Source organism: Thamnophis sirtalis, unplaced genomic scaffold (assembly GCF_051295495.1).
Source record: "Thamnophis sirtalis isolate CommonGarterSnake01/CBP01778 unplaced genomic scaffold, rThaSir2_p1.2 scaffold_2, whole genome shotgun sequence".
Classification (NCBI taxonomy): domain Eukaryota; kingdom Metazoa; phylum Chordata; class Lepidosauria; order Squamata; family Natricidae; genus Thamnophis; species Thamnophis sirtalis.
Genome location: NW_028261382.1, coordinates 114,411,320 through 114,431,090, shown reverse-complemented (window position 1 = coordinate 114,431,090; position 19,771 = coordinate 114,411,320).

The following is a 19,771-nucleotide window of genomic DNA, read 5'->3' as shown; positions in this document are numbered from 1 at the left end:
AGTTCTACATGAAATTTGACATGGCCCTCATAAATTGGATGATTTATATTTGCAATGTATGAGGTAAGCAGGGTGAAAATATAAATTATCCTTGTTCATCACATTCACTTATTTTCATACCCCCCCCATGTTTCTATGACAACATTCAAGACATACATATTTTAATTTTACCAGGGCAAGGAGAAGCTTGTCAAAATTTCAAAGTTCCTTGATTTTATGGCTGAACGTTGTGTTTAATGTACATAATAAATCTTCTCAGAAAAATATCTGGGGGGCTTTCATCACAAGGAAGTCTCAGGGTAACCTTGAAGATGCTTTAATAGGTGCAGCTGAAGTTTAAAGAGAATTTTAACACTCCCTTGATTGTTGCAATATGTGTAGATGTGTGACTAAAGGGATTTTTGTATATATGTAGCAAGTTACGGCTTTGACAACAGCAGACGAATGTGTTAACACCTTGTTAAACTCTTAATTCTGTATATATTCATTAAAAATTGTACGCCCTATGCAAATCAGAAGTCTTTGTTAAGTAGATGAAGATTCCACGATAAAGCATTTCATTTTGGAAGAAATTTGAGACTGCCTTTACAGCAGCTGATTAATATTTTAAAATATGATTGTGCCATTAACATTGGGGATAGTAATAAATAACTCAGCATGTAATTTTATTAGGGTGGTTTTCAGATGTTTGATCTTCAATTTAAAAACTTTCTGCATCAATTTAACTGTTTCCCATTTCTGGAACAAAGAACAGAAATACAGTACCCATAATCCTCAGATCAGCCTAGCCAACAGCAACAATAATCAATGGTAAAATATGTGTAACACCAATAAGTCGTGGTGGCGCAGTGATTAGAATGCAATAGTGGAGGCTATTTCTGCTGGCTGTCGGCTGCCAGCAGTTTGGCAGTTCGAGTCTCACCAGCTCAAGGTTAACTCAGATTTTCATCCTTTCGAGGTGGGTAAAATAAGGACGCGGATTGTTGAGGGGGGGGGGGAAGATGCTGACTCTGTAAACCACTTAGACAGGGGTGTGAAACGGTATGTAGCTAGATAAGTTAGTATTTAATTTTCTCTTTGCTTTTTTCCGTTTGCTTTAAGCCAATGAAATATTAATTTATGAGGTTCTTAGCGTTCTCTGAGCTTGGTTGTTTACTTGCAGATCAGGGGTGGCATTCACTTACCATATTTTTCAGAGTATAAGACGCACCAAGGTTTTTAAGAGGCAAATTTTTAAAAAAGTTTTTGCACTCTAAAAACCTCCCAAAAATATGCCTGTTTTTTGCAAAAACCAACCTGTTTTTTTGTTTAAAAGGGGCATTAGGAAGCTTATAGAGTGCTCCTGGGGGCTGCGGGGGGGCAAAATTGAGAAAAAACGACCCATTTTTGCTCATTTCTGCCCTTCCCAGCTCCCAGGAGCTCTTTGAAAGCCTCCTACAAGCCATGACCATTTTGGTGAAGAGGGTGGAGTTTCATGAGGCAAAAAAATGCTGTATTCAGTGTATAAGACGCATGCAGATTTTCACTCTCTTTTTTGAGAGAAAAAGGCGTATCTTATACTCTGAAAAATACGGTAACTTCCCTATCAGTTTGCAAATGTGAGCACATGTCACTTTGCTCGCACATGCCCTGTCCGTGCATGTGCTTATCCTTCCATGCATACGCTTTGGCTTTCAAATGTGGTGAAATGGGACAGCATCGAGCCATGGGGAGGGGGGGTGGACGGGCGGACACACCCGGGATTTCCACTACGAGTTTGGGTGAACTGGTCCGAACTGGCAGAATACCACCTCTGTTGCAGATGTTTCATTACCCAACTAGTTAACATCTTTAGTGCACTGAAGGTTGGGTGCAAATACTCTTTTCTATTGGTATATAAACTTATCTAGATTAAAAAAAAAAACCCAATCCTTTCTACCGCACCTGAAACCACCTGGCATTTTTTTTTTTTTTGCAGAAAAAGAAACCAAGAATACAAAGCTTCCTCTTTTAATGAGCTCCTGTGCCAAACCTGAGACCTGGCATATAGTATGGATTGAGTTTAGGGTTTAAAGCAGGGGTGAAATCCAGCAGGTTCTGGAGAACTGGTAGCAGAAATTTTGAGTAGCTCAGAGAACTGGTAGTGGAAATTTTGAGTAGTTTGGAGAACCAGCAAACGTCACCTCTGACTGGCCCCAGAGTTGGGTGGGAATGGAGATTTTGCAGTATCCTTCCCCTGCCACACCCACCAAGCCACACCCACCAAGCCACACCACGCCCACCAAGCCACACCCACAGAACTGGTAGTAAAAAAAATTAAATTTTACTACTGGTTTAAAGATATGTTTTGCTGCTTCCAGTTGCTAAGATGACTCCTCTCCAATCTAGAAGACACAACTGGAGATTTTACTACGGTGCCAATACATATGGATGGCAGAACATAGCAAATGTTAGAGTAGACAAAGCCAGAAGAGATTGAATAAGTCCAATTCAGAATGAGAGAGTTGTGTATATTTATTTTATTTTATTAGACACATCCCAGTTTCTCTGAATAGTGAGCAATTCCAGAGTTGCAATATTTAAATAGTGCCAGGTTTCTTTGGAAATGAGGCATAGTCTTTGTTAGATTCTATCTCATTGGGAAAAAACCCCAAACATTATCATACTGAATATTCCTCCCCTAGTAAAGAAATCCATTCCTAATTTATTTGTCCCTTGCTTACAAAGCTATCTTGACTAGTGTTTTACATGAAGTTTTTCTTGAAAACTATCTAGAGGTTGCAATGGATTCAGTCTTGGGCAACCAGGGTCTTTACCAATGTCAGGCCTGCAAGCCATCTTTTCTTTTTGGATTTCAGGCCTGCCACACACGGTGGGGAAATGGGAGGGAGGATTATACAAAGTTGGGTGATGCGTAGCCATAACGACATTCTTTCTCAGAAAGTCAAGGTCGTGTTTGTCCTTGCACCTGGCCGAATGTGGATGGGAGGAATCTGTCTTTGTGGCAGTGAAAGATTGGACCATGTGATGGACTTGTGGGTGTTGGGGCAGGATCTTGAGCTTTCAACTGGGTGGGAAAACCTGGAACCTTTCAGATTCGAGTTTTCCCAGATGTGCCAACGTGACATCTCTAATAAAGTGGAACTTTGAGGAAGCACTAGGCTCCGAGTTTTATTTTGTTGGGGGTGTTTCTTTGGAACCCTAACAACCAAGGTATGATGTAGGGAATCACACCTTTTCTGCTACCAAACTAGATCAGTAGCATATTCAATTTTTATTCTTGTCATATGCAGACATGATCATTCTCTTCCCTCCAGCTGTGGGAGATAAATGGAAAAGGATCTCTCTCAGCCTTAGTGAGAAGAGATGCTTCTTCCAATTTTCTGTCTGGGTAGATAAGACTGAGTGACCACCCCCCTCCCTCAAAATCTGTTTAAGGATAGACAATTCAGGCCAAAAATGACATCAAGACAGCAGAGACCATGAATTCTTTGCCATGAACAGCAAAAGGGACCTTTCCACATTAAAGATGAATTGTTACACTGAAGAGAAGACCAAACATAAGAAAGATCATGAATTGGCCTCTAGGTGTCCCTACTTTCCTTAAAAAAAGATATATTTTATTTAAAAACTTTAACCACTTGTTTTTCTAGAGAGAAGTTCCTATACTTAACCAGTTGGGACTTTATTATATCTCAGATATTATCTACCTACTACATTGTCTTAGGGTATTTGACTACTATATTGTATCTAATGCAGAAGTCTTCCCCCCCCAAAAAAATTGTTATTGGCCTGTTATGAAGGGTTCCCCATCGTACTGTACATAATGTGCAAAAAGGGTTATTGTCAAAAATATGGCAATAAATATGGCATTTTTTTCACATATCTTGATTTCAAAAGATGAGAGTCATGGGCTGATTCTGTATGCACACATGAATGACGTTGGATTTATATTTATTGTATTTTAGAATAAAAAACATGTGCCAGGATCATCCATCCATCCATCAATCCATCCATCCATCCATCCATCCATCCATCCATCCATCCATCCATCCATCCATCCATCCATCCATCCATCCATCCATCCATCCTATTTTTATACTGCCCATCTCAGCTAAGTAACTCTGGACAGCTTACCATAAAAAACAGATAAAAGTGTAAATAAGAGAAAAGTTAAAAGCGAAATTAAAAGTTAGAGTTACAGTATTAAAAAGTTAAAATGGTGGAGGGAACATCCTCATGATATCAGCTACAGGTTGTCCTCGTCTTATGACCATAAACGAGCCCAAAATTTCCATTGCTAATCGAGAGAGTTATTAAGTGCGTTTTGACCCATTTTATGACCTTTCTTGCCACAGTTGTTAAGTGAATCACTGCAGCTGTGAAGTTAGTAACATGGCCGTAAAATGAATAGGGCTTCCCCATTGACTTTGCTTGTTAGTAGGTCGCGAAAGATGATCACATGACCATCTGGGACGCAGCAACAAATACGAGCCAATTGCCAAGCACCTGAATTTTGATCACATGACCATTGGGATGATGCAACGGTTGAACGTGTGAAAAATGGTCATCAGTTGCTTTTTTCAGTGCCACTATAATTTCAAACATTCATTAAATGAATGGTTGTAAATTGAGGATTACCTGTATCTCTAGAACTACTAACATTCTTCCACCCCATTCCAATTGGCGAAACCAAGTCTTAACACTATTCCTGAAGGCTTATCTTTGCCTTATGTGTAGAGGGGGGATTTCTGCCATAGTTGTATAGATACAGTAGTATAAATGAGAGACAAGACTGCTTTAAAACATAACTAATGTAAGGAATTATAAGAGCTCAGAGGTGGTATTCAGCCAGTTCTGACAGGTTCTGGAGAAGCGGTAGCGGAAATTTTGAGTAGTTCGGAGAACTGGTAAATAGGCTGGCCCCGCCCGCACTGCCTCCCAGCTAATTTTCTTTTGTTGCCCTGAATAGGGGAACGGAGCTGGAAAGCAGGTTAGTGGGGTGAGGAGCAGGGGTGGGTTGCTGCCGACATTACTACTGGTTCGGTGCACACACAGTTGCCCATATATGGGTCTGCAAATGCACAAAACATTAAAAAATGGGGAAAGAAATATGCCATGCCTACCGGGGAACCAGTTTGTAGGCGTGGCAGGCCTGGGTCGCTGCCGGTTCCAGCTACCCAGGCTGCAAACCATTACCGGTTCCACTGAACCAGGCCAAACTGGTAGGAACCCATCTCTGGTGGGGAGGGAATAGGGATTTTGCAGTAATCTTCCCCCAGGAGTGGGGAGGGAATGAGGATTTTGCAGTATCCTTCCCCTGCCACACCCACAAAGCCACACACACTAAGCCATGTCCACAAAGCTACACTTACAAAGCCACACCCACCGAACCGGTAGTAAAAAAAATTGAATCCCACCACTGGATGAGCTGCTAAAGCTGATCACATTATATGAATAAACACTGCATTTTAGCATCATTTCTTTAAAAAAAAATGAATGGAGGGACATTTCCTTCCTGAAAAAAAGTATAGGCACACAATAGAGACAACATTATATTTTCCATGAATTAAGGATCCATATAAAAATGTGACATGTAAATGAGCTTCCTCTCATATTCATATATTGCATATTTTGGTTTCTTATTCCTTGGTTCTTAAGTATCTATTTTAACAACCATTTACCAATAGCTTTTATGGGCTTATTATTTATCAGGAACATATTCAATCTTCCAATATTAGGGAGGGTTCAGAAATAATTAGATCTGCAGTCTCATATCTAGAGTGAAAATATGTTTTAACTGAAGCTATTGCCACAACTCCTTAAATAATTAAAATAAACCCCCAATCCAACACATTGATCTAAAATATACACTCCTTATCAACCCAGGTTCTCTAATAAAATGACTGCTTTTCTCTTTTTCAGATACTGTGTGGAATTTCCCATAATGTTAACCTAGCAGGATTATATTGTATGGCAATCTTCCATAGTAGCTTATATAGGATGAAGGGAAATTCTATACTTTCCAAAGTAACACCATCTAGCTTATAAGATGTATTTGATTCTAAGTTGGTCAACAAAGCTACGAGGCAGAACTTATATATTGTGTAAACAAAGATACATTATTTGAATGATGCATTTCTTAAATTGGAAAATGCATTGGATCTGAAATTAAGAATTCTGGGAAGATAAACTTGATGAACAAGATGGCAAAAAGGATGGATCTGGATAGCATTGGCTGTTGTATTTGTTGTTTTTAGGTAAAAGCAATGATATCTGTTGAGATAGACTGGGGAGGGTTAGAGATTTATCTGTTGAAAAGAGGCCAAGGCAAGATTCTCAGAAGTGGAATAGCACACAATACCTTTCTATCTTTTTTGTATGGGATGCAGTGGCTCAGTGGCTAATACTCTGAGCTTGTCGATCGGAAAGGTCGGCAGTTCAGTGGTTTGAATCCCTAGCACCGTGTCATGGAGTGAGTTCCTGTTACTTGTCCCAGCTTCTGCCACCCTAGCAGTTCGAAAGCACGTAAAAATGCAAGTAGAAAAATAGGGACCACCTTTGGTGGGAAGATAACAACGTTCTGTGCACCTTTGGTGTTTAGTCATGCCAGCCACATGACCACAGAGACGTCTTCGGACAGTGCTGGCTCTTCGGCTTTGAAACGGAGATGAACAGTGTCGGGAATGACTAGCACTTACGTGCGACGGGAACCTTTGCCTTTATCTTTTTGTAAGAACTTCAGGATACACAAAATCTGGTTTGGGAACCCCAACAGAAGAACAGCACAGTGGAGGTGGTTGATCAAGTAACATCACATCCTACCTCTCTCCACTCCACCCCTGTTACTAGATTTTAATGTTTGGCTTTAATTTATTTATGTTTTAATGTACATCGGGGGTGTCAAACTCGATTTCATGGAGAGCTGCACCAGGATTATGTTTGACCTTCGGGGGAGGGGGGAGGTTGGCCAGGGTGGGCATGGCCAGCTTGACGTCACTTGTGTCTGGGGTGCCTGTGGTGGCCCGAGTGCTCTGCCAGGCTCCCGAGCTAAGTTTTCAGCTGCAACAGCCTCCTGTAACCCTCTGACAGTGAAAACGCAGCTTGGGAGGACGTGGCCATCCTGAGCTCCATTTTTTTGTTGGCAGAGGCACCATGGGCTGGTCTTTTGCTGTTTCCAGGGCGGCCCCGCAGGTCAGATCTACCGTATTTTTTGGAGTATAAGACGCACCCTTTTCCCTCAAAAAAGAGGCTGAAAATCTGGGTGGGTCTTATACACTGAATACAGCATTTTATGCCTCCCAAAACCTTGCCCCCTTCACCAAAATGGCTGTGCAGAGCCTGCAGAAGGCTTTCAGGGAGCTCCTGGGGTCTGAGGAGGGCAGAAATGAGCAAAAAAACAGGCCACTTTTTGCTCAATTTTGCTCCCTCAGCCCCAGGAGCACTCTATAAGCCTCCTAAAGGCTATGCATGCCCTTTTTGGGGGGACAAAAAACGGGCCTGTTTTTGTGAAAAATGGGTTGTTTTTGTGAGATCGGCAGAGTGCAAAACCCTTTTTTTTTTTGTAATTTGCTTCTTCAAAACCTTGGTGCGTCTTATACTCCAAAAATATGTTAAGTACCCTGTGGGCCACATCTGGCCACTGGTCCTTGAGTTTGACATGTATAAATATACTTTTTATGAGTGTAAGCCACCCAGAGTTATCCTGTGGTAAGACGGACAGCCAATACATTTTATAAATAAATAAATAATAAATAAATAAATTGGGCAATGGCAGAGCAAAGAATTTAACCAATGCAAAGGACTTGGGGCTGAAGAAGCCAGGATGACAGACACTACATTCTACCAGCCAACCACTAAATCAAAAGGAATTGCTGCCAATCTGAAAGAAGGACAATGCTGGCCAGTGTCTTTAGCCCCTTAAAAACGAATATTTCCTTTTAAAATATTTCAAGCCATTATGGTTATATCATCCAAGCGAGCAGAGGAAAGAGGGGGCAATGGAATGCAATTATCTTCTTGTAAATTACACTTGCAAAGCTAAGCTGGGAGAAGCAAATGGAAATGCTTTTTGTTTTAATAAAACAGGGGGGGAATGCATCAAGAAGTGTTTTGCATTGTGCTTTTTCTCAAATTATTATATGAGCTCTTGGTAATCCTGTAATAGGATTCAGCTGAGTTTTTCTGATATGCAACTTCCAACCTTACTATCTTCAGATGCTGGATTTTGGATGCTGTTTTATGTTTCTGGTTTTGTAGCATTTATTCCACTACCGCCCAATAATTTTTATTTTTCAGCAATTTTGTGGTAGGAGTAGGTACCTGAAATACCAGTTCATTATATAGCCATCTTCATAAATGTAATCCTTGAATGTCATTTATGATACCTTCATAGACATATTTCTCTGTAATTTTTAGGGGGAACATCCAAACTGAAATTCAGACACGGAAAGTTTCACAATGAATTAAGCATGGCCTTTCCAAGATAAGAGATACCCATTTTAATTCTGTTTTTTTTCCAATGTCTTCATTACATTTCTTGAAATAATACAGTTGTCTGCCTACAATAGTAGTGCTTTTTCTCTCTTTGTTCAGCGAACCTTGGATCAATGCTGAAAGTTTGTGCATTTATTTCCTGGGAATAAATCATGGGTCATGTACCCCCCCCCTCTCCACAAGTAACTGCCAAGTGGAGATCTCTGCTTAAAGTAGCAGGACATCGCAGAATAACAGAGTTGGAAGGGACCTTGGAGGTCTTCTAGTCCAACCAAACAAGACTAAGAAAACATGCTCAAAATCCTTTCTCTAGCATTCCAGGGGAGGAAAGCTTTGCTCCTAGGGAGGAAAGATATGACAAATCTAAGCAGCATACTAAAAAGCAGAGACATCACCCTGCCAACAAAAGTGTGCAGAGTCGAGGCTATGGTTTCCCCAGTTGCAACGTATGGCTGTGAAACGGTTAATTTACAATAAGCAATTTGACAGCAAAATCAACCACCCAGAATGGAAGTGGGCTTTCCTTCCTTAAAATGCATTCAAGGGGAGGTCAGACAGCCATCTATCAAAGGTGGGCTAATCTGGATTCCTAAGCAGGGGCTGGACTTAGTTCTCATGGGTTGGAGGGCAATGCCCTTGTCTGAAGGACATAAGTGCAGCCTTTTTTGCCAATTGTCAGAATGATATATAACTGTCCACTGAGATGAATTGCTAACCTGCAGAAGCAGCTTTATTTATTTCATTAAATCTATCTATCTATCTATCTATCTATCTATCTATCTATCTATCTATCTATCTATCTATCTATCTATCTATCTATCATCTATCTACCTAACTATCTACCTAACTATCATCTATCTATCTATCTATCTATCTATCTATCTATCTATCTATCTATCTATCTATCTATCTATCTACCTACCTACCTACCTACCTACCTACCTACCTACCTACCTACCTACCTATCCATCTATCATCCATCTATAATCCATCCATCCATCCATCCATCCATCTATCTAGCAAGCTAGCAAGCTAGCAAGCTAGCAAGCTAGCTAGCTATCATCTATCATAAGAAGTTAGCACCCACCCATCTACTAGGAAAATGAGATATTTTTAGGAAATATTAAAAGGGCAGAATATTTCCCCTAAAAGAGAGGCAGAAACTCATCTCTCTCCATCTTTGTCAATCGGCCATTAGCTTAGGTCAGTCTATTCTACATAACAAAGATCTACCTCCTTCAGGCAGAGCCACAATAAGAATCCCAAAGCCTTTACATTACAACAGCATCCACCAAAGCTCAACCAACCTTGGGACTCAGGACAGCCTACAGAGTTGCCCCTGCATGGCCCCATGGGAGTCTGACAACCATTCAGAATACAAGCTCAAATTCAAAAGCCCAGAGAGGGTATAAAGCTCACACTCTCAGCATCTCTTTCCTTTTTTTCTTCACCCAATATCTTCAAGGCATGTGATCCTGTCCACCATTACAATCATCTTTCCAAACAGCTTCTATCTTTCCACTGTCTTTTCCCCCACTTGGAACTGAACCCAGATGGACATTTCTTCCAACACTAACACCTGTCTGTCTCTTTGTCTGTCCGTCTATCAGTGGTGGGTTCTGGATCCCGGTGCACATGCGTACTTACCACCCGTGGCACTCCAGCTGCTCGGCGGAGCGTCGCAAAGGCACCGTACGCTTTGCGTGCATGCGCGTAAGCCCTGATTGACTCAAATACAGATAAGGAGGGCAAGCGGGCGGGTAAGCCCTCCAGAGCACCGTACCGGAACGGTACTTGGTGCTCCCAGCAGACACTGGTACGCCCGTACCAGGGAGTACCGGTTGTACCCCACCACTGCTGTCTCCCTACCTATCATCTGTCTGTCTGTCTGTCTGTCTGTCTGTCTATTATCTATCTATCTATCTATCTATCTATCTATCTATCTATCTATCTATCTATCTATCTATCATCTATCCATCCATCCATCCATCCATCCATCCATCCATCCATCTATCTATCTCTACCTACCTACCTACCTACCTACCTACCTACCTACCTACCTACCTACCTACCTACCTACCTATCATTTATATATCTATCTCAGGGGTGTCAAACTCTACTTCATTGAGGGTCACATCAGGGTTGTTTGACCTTAGAGGGCTGGGATGGGCGTGGCCAGCTCAACATAACTTGTGATGGTGGTGCCTGTCATCGCCCAAATGCTCTGTCACAAAACAGAGCACAGGAGGGCCGTGCGTGCCCCCCCCAGCTCTGTTTTTGCTGACAGAGGGTTGCAGGAGGCCGTCATGGGTAAAAACAGCTCTCCCAAACTCCGCTTTTGCTAGCAGAGGCACCGCAGGCCAGCCTTTTGCTGTTTCTAGGATGGCCTCACAGGCTAGAGCTAAGCACCCTGCAGGCTGGATCTGGCCTGTGGGCCTTGAGTTTGACACCCCTGACTGGTCTCTATCATCATCTATCAGGCCTCATAGAACTGTATGGATAAAGTAAAAAAACAAACAAACAGATATAATAAAAGCCAATAACCAATAACTAATACTAAAATTGTTAAAGCACTGAGCAGACTCCAGCCCTGCTCTGGAGTTCTGACATCTCAGGGGCTGCCACGAAGAAGAGGGAGTCAAGCTATTCTCCAAAGCAGTTGAGGGCAGGACAAGAAGCAATGGGTGGAAACTAATCAAGGAGAGAAGCAACCTAGAACTGAGGAGAAATTTCCTGATAGTTAGAACAATTAATCAGTGGAACAGCTTGCCTCCAGAAGTTGTGAATGCTCCAACGCTGGAAGTTTTAAAGAAGAGATTGGATTGCCATTTGTCTGAAGTGGTGTAGGGTTTCCTACCAAGGCAGGGGGTTGGACTAGAAGACCTTCAAGGTCCCTTCCAACTCTGTTATTCTATTCTATTCTAAACAGGAGTGTTAAACTCAATTTCATTGAGGGGCGCATGAAGGTTGTATTTGACCTTGGTGGGCCAGGGTGGGCATGGACAGATCAACGTCACTTGTGTGATGAAATGCCACTTTTGCTAGTTGTTTGTTGCCCTCTGCTGGCAAAAATGGAGCTGAGAAGGGCTGCCCATGGCCCTCATGAGCTCCATTTTCGCTGGCAGAGACACCGTGGGCTGGTCTAAGCAGATTCAGCCCACAGGCCTTGGGTTTGACACCCCCTGATCTAGAGGTTGGCTACGAAGAGTAGATAATATATGTAGCTCAGGATTGAACTGTGGCCTCTCCAAGCTTGGTTGTTTCCCTTCATTTCCTTTAGTCACAAGCGAATATTGGAGAGGGCCTCCATGAAAGACGACAGTACCATTTGTGTTTGTTGTTTTACTTCTCTCTAGTGAATAAAACAAACAGGAAAAATAAAATAACAGTGAAGAGGCAAGAACAAGGCCAGGAAATATTATCTGTGAAGACTTCTCTTATGGGCTTGTTTATGAAATTTTATTCGGCAAGAAGAAATGTCCAACATGATTCAAATATTAATAAGCAACAGATCAGTGTAGGCAGCATGATTTGTTTTTAGCATTTAGACACCTCCCTTGGTGTTCGTCAGACTCTTGTCTGCTCTTATTTTAGTTTTATTAGGATTTGTTAAGTTGAAAATTAAAAAAAAAGGGAACATCGGCATCCTGCGAAACACAACCTACAACGTTCTTTTTGATTTAATTGTTTTTCCTGGATTTCATGAAGGCCCCCACAGACATTTTTAGAAAGTGGTAGGTTGCTTCAACCCAGTGCTTTATTTGGAAATATAGTTATTTGTAGAGAAAGGGAGAAGGAGACACACACACACAGAGAGAAAGAAAGAAATTGGTTGAGAAGGAGAAGATCAGAACTGCAAATAACTACCGGTAGGTCTGTGATGGTGAACTTATGGCACGCGTGCCGGAAGTGGCCTTCTCACACGCATGCACGTCAGAAACCGGAAGAGCATGTAACCGGCGTGCATGCCAGAAACTGGAAGCTCAGCTTCCTAGCATGTACATGCGTGCCGGGGAACTGCTTTGGTTTCTGGCACTCCCCCGTGCATGCATGCTCCCGTTTTGGCCCTTGGTGCCGAAAAGCTTTGGCAACAGTGAAGTAGATGATGACTCGATGACAGCGACAAATTCGAGATATCAGTGTCTCCTCCCTGCCAGATCTTTGTCTATGATTTGGAACCACTGTAGGTGGAGAGTAGCCTACTCTAGAATGGGTAAGTTCAGTCATTTGCCTTCTGATAAAGTGGTGTGTTTTGTGACTGATTTCATCCACCAAGGCAGCCATTGTGTAAATCATGGTTAAAAATCCCCAAATTTCATACACGTGTGCTGCTATTGATATAAATGAGGGTCCTAGAAGTCTAATCAAGGAAAGATCATCATATTTTCCTATTAAATGAACTTATTTATTTCCTACCTTTTTATTTTATTTTTATAAGCAACTCAAGGCAACAAACATATCCAGTACATCTTCCTCCTCCTCCTATTTTCCCCATGACATGACAGATTAACAGAGATGAAGGGACCTTATCGGTCATCTAGTCCAACCCCACTCCCGCCCAAGCAGGAGATCCTACACCATTTATGACAAATGGCAGTCCAATCTCTTCATGAAAGTCTCAAGTGATGAAGCTCCCACAACTTCCAAAGGCAACTTCTGTTCCACTGGTTGATTGTTCTCACTGTCAGTAAGTTCCTCCTTATTTCTAGGTTGAATCCCTCCTTGGTCAGTTTCCATCCATTATTCCCTCTTTGGCCTTTAGGTGCTCTGGAGAATAGCTTGACCCCCTTCTCTCTGTGGAAGCCCCTCAAATATTGGAACACTGCTATCATGTCTCCCCTGGTCCTTCTCTTCACTAGACTAGCCATGCCCAGTTCCTATAACCACAACCCTGTGAGGGCTGAGAGAAAATGACTGGCTCAGGGTCACCCACGTGGCTTTCAGGGCTAAGGCAGGACTAGAACTCACGGTCTCCCACTTTCTAGCCTGCTGCCTTAACCATTAGACCAAACTGATCCTCTTATACAAGTTTGAGTTTCTTTTGTGTCTTATGGCTGAATATCTAATACTTCTTTATTTATAATCATAGCAGGCATGATTAGAAGGGCTCTCTGACATTAAAACAATCCATTAGTATGGCTTTTATTTTGCATCTGCTTGAAATTTCAAGTGGTAGTCATTATATAATCAACATGATGAAGAATACATGGAACTTTTTGTAAGCAGGAAAAAAATCTGAGAGCAATTAAAATAAAAGGATGGTGGAGGAAAGTCAGATAGGTCCAAACCAGTGGTGGGTTTCAAAAATTGTTCGAACCTACTCTGTGGGTGTGGCCTCCTTTGTGGGAGTGGCTTGCCACCCATGTGACCGGATGGGAGTGGCTTGCCGCCCATGTGACCGGATATGAAGATGCCGGCGACACTTGTCAGAACCACCTTAAATTATCTCACACACAGCACTGGCATGCATAAGAATATGATGTAAACTTGTTTTTTAAAAGGCATCTTTGGTTTGCGTTAAAACAACTTCAACACGCGCAATGTTCTGATTGCACCACAAATGCAGTAGTCATCCTTATCTTTCACAGAGACACTGAGTTTTATAAATATGAGCATGATAGTGTAGAATAATCATATCCAAGGATCAGTGGTGGGTTTCAAATTTTTTTTGGAACCTCTTCTGTAAGTGTGGCCTGCTTTCCGGGTCCACTGGTGGAACCTCTTCTAACCGGTTCGGTAGATTTGACGAACCGGTTCTACCGAATAGGTGTGAACTGGTAGGAACCCACCTCTGGTCCAAACATTCTCAGAATCATACAAGCTACGTTTAACTCGATGTTTTAAGCCAGGGACTCCAAACTTGTCAACTTTATGTCTTGCGGACTTCAACTCCCAGAATTCTTCAATCTGACTGAGGAATTCTGGGATTTGAAGTCCACAAGTTGTAAAGTTGCCAAATTTGGAGACCCCCTTGCTGTAATCAATGGTGTTTCATAGGGGATAGGATAAAACTAGACAAAAGAAATTTAGGAAAAGGCTTTCAGATGTGGGCTACCTCATTGGATATATAATGGCAGGACACATGGACTTGAGTGTAGGTGAGTCTTAGTTTGGATAGTCAATGGAAGTCTGGAATGCTAAATTTTCAAAGTGAGGCTTCCACTGTACTTGCACTATAATTACAGGTAGTCCTCAAGTTATAACCGTAAACTGATCCTGGCATTTCCATTGCTAAGCAAGATGGTTGTTAGATGAACTTTGCCGCATTTTATTACCTTTTTTTGGCACAATTATTAAGTGAATCATTGCACTTGTTAACGAGTAACATGGCTGTTAATTGAATCTGGTTTCTCCATTTGTTCAAAGTTGGAAGGTTGCAAAAGTTGATCACATGACCCCAGGACACTGCAACTGTTGTCTATATGCCAGTTGCCAATTGTCTAAATTGTGATCTTGTGACCTCAGGGATGGTGCAAGGATCATAAGTGTGAAAAACAGTCATAAGTCACTTTTTTCAGTGCTGTTATACGATACGATACGATACGATACGATACGATACGATACGATACGATACGATACGATACAATACAATACAATACAATACAATACAATAGCAGAGTTGGAAGGGACATTGGAGGTCTTCTAGTCCAATCCCCTGCCTAGGCAGGAAATCCTATACTGTTTCAGACAAATGGCTATCCAACATCAGTTCGATCCTGAATGGCTCAAGGTTGATTCAGCCTTCCATCCTTCCAAGGTGGGTAAAATGAGGACCCAGATTTTTAGGGGCAAAAGGCTGACTCTGTAAACCACTTCGAGAGGGCTATGGAGCACTGTGAAATGGTATATACTGTAAGTCTAAGTGCTAAGTGCTATAGGATCCCATGATATTTTAGCCACTGTAATCATAGTAGGACTGATCCTCCTCCTCCTTCTCTTCACCATGGTATGCCTTGTCAAAGAAATGGAGATTGAGGTCCATCATGGAACTAAGAACTATGTAGGCAGGCTTTCACAGAGTGAATCAAATTAACAGCATCCCAATGACACACTATAAATGATGAAAACTAGGAAACACATCTCCGTATTTGGCTGAGATGTAAATGGTCAACAAGAGCCATGTCTGATCCTCTGACTCTCGTGCAATAGGTGACAAGGAGGTTAATAACAATAGGCTTGGTTCATTTTGGAAGCAATGTTAAGGAATTTCATAGCCACTGGAAGGAAATTGTCCACTAATGTCAGGTGCAAAGGATCAGGACCATCAGTGCCGGATTTTCCTATAGGCTAACTAGGCTTCAGCCTAGGGCCTCAAGATCAAGAGGGGCCTACATTCAAATTGTTAGCAAAATTAAAATTACACTATTCTAAAAACAGTGAACACTAAAACACTGAACCGAAAATAAGGAGAAATTCTACGCATATGACTAATAAACAAACATAAAAATGTATTGGTTAAGATCGTTCCAGCGCCACGGCAGTTGGGGAGCCCGCCCACGTTCCCGGCACCGGTGGTTGGGCGAGAGGCGCAGCCGCTCCCAGTAGTCGCCCCGTCGACGCGGAGCCTACCAGCGGCCAGGCAGGTGAGGGCGAGGGGGCCGAGCCGGGCAGCTGAGCGTAGCAGGGGAGGCGGCTGGCCTCGCTGCCTTTGCCGCAGAGCAGAGCCGCCCTCCGTCAGGAGGCCAGCTATATATATTGATATATATTGATATATATCACAGTAATGATGTATTTTATTGTCTCTCATGTAATTTACAAACTTAAAAATGGGAGGTGAAAGGGCCTCATAAGTGGAATAGCCTAGGGCCTCTTTTCATGTAAATCCGGCCCTGAGGACCATACATTATGTTGCAGTTCAAAAGATTTATTGCTCAAGTCTACACACAAGAATCTAGTCTACCAGAGCTCAATACTGAGTTGGTGCCCAATAAAGGTCAATTGAATTCAAGAGGAGTTGGGCTTGGAGCGTTTGTGGGACTGTAATGATTTTAAGCTAATGACATGCTTAACTCCACCCCCAGCTCTGCTTGCTCTTCTACGACAACTGTGGGCACTCAAGAAATTACAAAACCCCGATGGAAGAATAATGAAATTCCTACAGAGGAGGAAGGAATTGCGAAAACGTCAAAACTGATGGAAATGGCAATTTGGTCAGAGAACAAACTACAAAAACATTTTTGAAAGACTGGAAGCCTTACATGGACTTTGTCCTGACGGATGAAAATGAATCGTTGATTTGTGGGTTTTGAAGGCTAAGAAAGATGAGGACCAAATGAAGGGGTGAAAGGACTTGTAAAATACTTAAGAGGAAGGAGGAACAAGGAGAACGCAATTATCTGTTGAAAGAAAGTTGGAAGTCATTTTAATGCTTCTTAAATAGGTTTTTCATTTCTTTTCTGATTTTTTTTTCTCCATTTACCCTTTTGGCTTGTTACTATCATATGGAAAGTTTCAGTAAATAAAATTCAACAAATAAAGGAATTTCAAAACTATGTTATGAATCAAATCTGTTGACTTGTGGTTTCTAAAAAAGAAATACATGAATTCTGGAAAATGAAATTTCCAAAATCAACTATTGCTGATGAATGATAACAGCATTCCAGTATTTGAGAGACCACCACAAAGAGGAGGGGGTCAGTTTTATTTTCCAAAGCACCAGAGGGCAACAATGGATGGAAACTAATCAAGGAGAGCAGCGTGGAGTTAGGAGAAACTTCCTAAAATTGAGTACAATTAACCAATGAAATGGCTTGCCTTCAGACGTTGTGAGTGCTTCATCACTGGAGGTTTTTTTTTAGAAGAGACTGGACAGTCACTTGTCTGAAATGGCATAGGATCTCCTGCTTGAGCAGGAGGCTGGACTAGAAGACCTCCAAGGCAATGGTGGGATTCTATTTTTTTTTTACTACCAGTTCTGTGGGAATGGTTTGGTGGATGTGGCATGGCTTGGTGGGCGTGGCAGGGGAAGGTTACTGCAAAATCCCCATTCCCTTCTGATCAGCTGGGACTCGGGAGGCAGAGAATAGATGGGGGCGGGGCCAGTTAGAGATGGTATTTACTGGTTCTCCTCAAAAATTCTGCTACCGGTTCTGCAGAACTGGTCAGAACCTGCTGAATACCACCTCTGCTCCAAGGTACCTTCCAGCCCTTTTCTGATTGATTGAACATTTCATCAGAGACATTTTGTACTCAGAAAAAATACGGAATAACCAATTAAAAAATTGCTGAGAACAAAAGATTTCACCTAAAGAGAAGAATATTTTATTATTGTTGCAGTTCCTTGTCTTCTTCCCCCCAAAAAACTCAGCAATTTTCTGTCGTGCAGATTTCAACTCCCCAAATTCTCCATCCACCAGGGCTGCTGCTGAGAACTTTAGGAGATGACATTCACACAACCACAGTGCTTTTAATTAACTATTGGATAAGTAAATAATAATAAATAATAATATGAAGTTTACACTAGCCAGAATTGTAAACAATGGCACATTAAAAATAAAGTTAAAAAACTCCAAGATAAAACATTACAAAATGCGGTGGATTCATCAGCATATAATCTGCCTAATTTTACTAATTGTACAGTGACTTACGACCAATTCTTGCACTTATGACTATTGCCACATCCAGTGGTGGGATGCTGCCAGTTTAACAACTGGTTGGGTGAGCGCGTGCTTTGCGAATGCACACAGCGCTGAAAATGGAGCGTTTAGGAGCTCAGCTGCTTACATTCTAAGTCAGCAATGGTAAGTAGAACAGTGAGGGGGGGGGGAATCAGCTGTGCCGCATGACTGAGATGCTAGAAAGCAGGAAGTAAAGAAAGGATAGGGCAGGAGCAGGTATAGCAGTAGACTTATATACCGCTTCATAGGCCTTTCAGGCCTCTCTAAGCGGTTTACAGAGAGTCAGCATATTGCCCCCAACAATCTGGGTCCTCATTTTACCCACCTCGGAAGGATGGAAGGCTGAGTCAACCCTGAGCCGGTGAGATTTGAACCGCTGACCTGCTGATCTAGCAGTAGCCTGCAGTGCTGCATTTAACCACTGCGCCACCTTGACTCCTTCTGTATGCAGGACCAACTGATCGTCGGCGCTACTGGTTCACTGAAACCATTCCGAACCGGCTGAATACCATCTCTGGCCACATCCCAATAGACATGTGACCAAAATTCAGGTACTTTGCAACTGATAAGAATTTACTATATGAGAGTTGCAGCATCCCAGGGTAATTTGTGACCTTCCTACCCAACGTCTGATGAGCAAAGTCCATGGGGATTCGTTTAACAGCATATAATTCAACATAACAACAACAGTGTTTAGCTTAAAAGTCATGGCAAACGGGGTCATAAAATCAGGCATGATTCACTTAAGAATTTCTGTCAGGTTTCCTAAAAATGCCCTAATGGATACATGAGTATCGAGCCAAGTTTCAATACATAACTAGTCCTTTATTAGGAGCACCATAGACAAGATCTTTTCGTAGTCAGTTTTGTTTGAGTTATAACTGAACTTTAACCCTGTTCCTTCCCTCCCCTCAGTCTGTGTCATAAATCACATTCCCCAATGAGGTGCACCCCTCCCAAGGCTGCTGCAGTAATCTGAGATCGGACTTCAGCCGACAATATGTGTTGAATGTACTCTCCCCACCCCCCCTTCTCTCACTATGACAATGTTGGTAGTTGACAGTTTCCTTGCTTGGAAAGAGAAATTCTCATCCCAATTGTGGTCATACGTTCAGGACTTAAGTTCAGCAGCCAAGGGCAAATGTATAACAGTCATAACAGTCCCAGAGGGTGGCATTTTCAACTTTCCTTTTTCTTTAGTTGGTTGCAGAAAATCAGCAGGATAATTCACTGCTGATTGAATCCAGCTCCTCCATGAGGTGCCTGGGGATTGCAAACAAAGGCTGGGAAATTTGGACCTCGGACCAGAGTTTCCGAACCAAGATATCCCCAGGGAATTAAACCTAGTGATATCCTCCATTCTTTATTGGAATGTTTCTATCAAGCTGTGTGTGGGTTTGAGAAACTTGCATACAAAACAGCATGCTTTTAAAAGCTGAACACAAACATGTACATTAGTGCTAGCTGCATTTAAGCAAAGTGCACGACAGGGGAAAAAAAAAACCACACACACACAAAGCAAACATTAATATCAGTTATTGAAATTGCGGACAGAGCTTCCTTCATAAATTGAAGAAACGTACGTCTCCAATCTAGCAGCTCTTTTAAAAACAGAATCACAGAGTTGGAAGGGACCTTGGAGGTCTTCTAGTCCAACCCCCTCCTCAGGCAGGAAACAC